The sequence below is a fragment of the Fukomys damarensis genome, unplaced genomic scaffold (assembly GCF_012274545.1).
Source record: "Fukomys damarensis isolate Sample0158 unplaced genomic scaffold, DMR_v1.0_HiC HiC_scaffold_31, whole genome shotgun sequence".
Classification (NCBI taxonomy): Eukaryota; Metazoa; Chordata; class Mammalia; order Rodentia; family Bathyergidae; genus Fukomys; species Fukomys damarensis.
The window spans coordinates 22,544,233-22,548,044 of NW_022900943.1; positions in this window are offsets into that span (position 1 = coordinate 22,544,233).

Below are 3,812 nucleotides of genomic sequence, written 5' to 3' on the forward strand. Positions count from 1 at the left end.
TGTGTGTGTATATATATATACATATATATGTATGTGTGTGTACATATATATGTATATGTATAGTAAGAAGTCAGCTGAACAACATAGCAGTCTAAAAATGAAGACAATTCAATTTCATAATGGCTTATAAAACTTTTATTTGTCTTGCCTGAACTCCCATTATCAGAGAGCAGGGATCTAGATTTCTTGCCACCGAAAGTCAAGTGCACAACTTCTACATTTTTTGAGTCTCGACATGTGTCCTTAAATATGTGGCTTCAATACCTGTGACAAGTTCTTACTCTCTTCCAGTTGGATGTATCTGAAGAACTTACTCTGCAGTCCCTGACAGTGTAGTCCTCCCTCATTCTCAAGTGCAGACCATGGGTTCCTATGCAGCTGGTGGGGGTTTTCTGTTTGTGCACTGTTTTCCTAAGCTGCTGAAATTCCTCCAGAGTGAATCTGCCCCAGTAGTCTTTGCCTCCTGCATGACCACAAGCACGACCTACAGTGGGTCAGAGAAAGCAGCTCAGTTTTGGTTCTCGTGACCAAAAAGTAAAGCACTGGAATTGAATATGCCCAGGTCAGGGAAACGCACAGTTTCTGCTCCCAACCGGGCAGCATGATCCTTACATCAGACTACACTTCTCCAGCGGTGACCGATGACAAGCATCCTGGTGCCTTGGTCACAGCTACACATAGAGACAGGTGAGGTCTGAAAGTTACAAAGCCCACACCCAAACACAGTACCATCTGCTTCATCTGATTAACACACACGAATGAAACCTACACCCACAGAAAACTGAGTATGTATTGTAGAAATGTAGAGGAAAAATAAAAATATTTTTTCAAATGTAATTACTTTTAATATATGCTTGTGGAAGGTCTAATACAATGTATGCTGTCTCCATAATTTTTGCTGTAAATAACTGGAGACAGTGAATACACTGATTTTTCTATGTCTCTGTTTAAGCATAAGACTTTTTAACAATTTTTTAGAGGGGGAAAACAACAAAGAGCAAATGCATACTTGCTTCCTTTCTGAGTGTTCCGTACTTCTCTCGGTTTTTTAATGGAAACAGTTAAGCATCCTGACGGGTCGTTGGTGTTAAATGTATGCTTTTTGTAATATAACTGAGAAAGGGACAAGGCTGTCAATCAACTCTGCTCCAAAGAATTTGTACTGAAGATTGGCTTAGAAACCACCAACTCTATCTGAACTAAACAATTTGAGAAAGGAAAGGTTTTTTTAAAAAGTGTTGACTAAGTCATCTTTCCTCATAGCAAAAGGCTTTGTCCAAATCCTTTCTGCATGGAATAGTTTAAGAAAAACAAATTCCACTTTCTGATGAACAAAATATTTTTGTACATGTTTATTTCTTATTACTAACCTGAGGTCAGACCACTCATTCGCTGAAGCCATAACTGACCTTCACCAAATAAATGTTGTAAAGAACCTGGGGGAGGGATAGGGAGAGACTGAAAGAGAGGAAAATCTAAGGCGTCATGAGTATAGCAGCACAGGCAGGAGCAGGTCCGAGGAAACTGATGCTTTTCCTGCATCTCAAATAGGACTTTCAAAGGCTAGTATTTTATGATGATCGATTTATAAGAAAAAAAGATATTTAGATTTAAATGAGACTTTCCAATATTTTTGAAATCCCTGACAATGCTTCCTTGATTTTAGGATTGAGAGAAATGATTTTCATATACTTCCAACATTCAGAGATTTAGTGTTTTTTTACCTCAGCTCCAGCCTACACCTGGGAAGGGCAGACTCTTAAGTTCCCCAGAGGTTGAACCCTGGGCTGTCTGGGGCTTGGCTGTACCTGCTGATCACAGCTGCACCTGGAGGGGCAGCCAGGAAGGGTACCTTATGCATCTCATTAGCATGCACACCTCTGTTGGCAATGCACAAAAATGGCAATGCCACAAGTATGTAAAATAAGAGTATTCACTCTTAAAAGCATAATAATTATACTTTTTTTAAAAAAAATGAAGCCTCCTGTAGTCAACCATTGATTTTTCTGGAGCTTAATTACATTATTACCATATATTCTTATCAGCCTATAGAGGCAGATGGCAAACTACAAATAAATCCAGTGACATATATAGTTTCAAAAGCTACAATCTTCTGGTCTGTCTCTCCTTGTTTAATATCTAAGCCCTAATTTCTGTATATGTGAGTAAAACTGCAGCCTGAGTCATTTAGGAAGTAAGCATTGAGTTTTTTTTAATTATAAATATACTAGATTAAAACAGCACACCCTAACAATGAAAAAAGAGTTTTATATTACTTTAGAATGTAATAGGTTTTGTCCTTATTTTATGTCCTGTAAATTCTTAGTTGAATACTGTTAGCATTCCCCGATGATGCACACATGATTTCTGAATGTTTTCTGTAAATGACAATCAATGTTTATGAAGTTCCCTCCTTTAATGCTGAACAAAATTAAAAGAAAAAGAAAAAAATCTTGCCTGCTGGTCTTCTTACCTCCTAGGGAAAAAGGAGAGGGTGAAAAGGATAGATCGGTTTGACATTGACAACATGTTCTCTGAGTTTCTTACCAACAGAGTTGTCCTCTTTCCAGTAAATTATGAGTAAGTTTCTTTTTCTGGAAAATCCAGGGTCCTCCTGGACCTAAACTGAGTCAGAGTTGTTCTCTGAGGAAAACCCCAGTCTTCTTCCAGCCAAACACTTGACCAAGTTGCAGTTAAAACGAGAGTAAGCTCTCCGAAAGATATCAGCCCTCCTGTTTTCGGTACTTTCAGGATCAGAGCCGTAAGCAACTGCCCTGCAAACACTTGGACAGTAAGCTGTGACCTGTCTGAAATTAATGCGACAATCTCTACAGATGACAAAAGCTTTCGAGTAATAATGATCACATCTCGGGACCCGACCTTTTTTCTTTTTTTAACAAAGCACCGCTAAAATCAATGCCTACCAATTCATGAATGCTCTGAATCTTATTTAGAGCCGCACTGTAGCAGGTAACAATTGAGGATAATCAGAGCCTCCCAGTGATGTTGGAAAAAGCAATTCTGAAAGAGGCCAGCAATGTTTCAGGGGCTTGGAAGTTGCTGCAAGCTGGGGTCCCTAGACACAAAATATTCCAAGAAAAATAGTTTAAAGAAAAAATTAATTTTAAAAGTGAACGCATTGATTTAAACAACAGGACGAACCTGAGAAAGTCTTCTACGAGGTTCCTCCAACTTCTCTTTGGAACCTGTGAAAACCCTGCAGAACATTTCAATCAACATCTCCACTGTAGACGTCTGTATCCCATGTGGCCCTAGGAAATGCATACAGTGTTTCTATGACAGCACCATGTAATCAAGTCCACAGTGTCTACTCAGACAGACCGAACTATATTATTACAACCTCTCCCAAATCCTGTCAACTGTCACCTAGGATAGTTCCCAGAATCCTTCACTATAAAGTCATTTGAAGATTTTTTCAGAGACCCATATCAAGGCCGTAGTGAAATACAAGATGAAGCTTAGCAGTTTTCAATTCAGTTTGGATAGCTGAATATGATGATTATTAACCTCTGTCTGACAGCATCACCAAAAATTATGAATTAATCCCTTTCAGTGTTCAATCTTTTGTTTTACACATAGAGCCTTTAAAAAAGAAAAAAACTGGCTTCCGCCCCTCTGCCTCATAAGCACAAGGTCCCAAGTTTAATCCCTGGTATCAGAAAAAACAATCATACAAAATAAGATACATTTGGGTCAGGGTTTGGCTCAGTGGTTCCACAGCCTGTCTTGCAAACACAAAGGGCCTGAGTTCAATCCCCAGTACCACAGAAAAAAAAAAAAAAAAAAAAAAA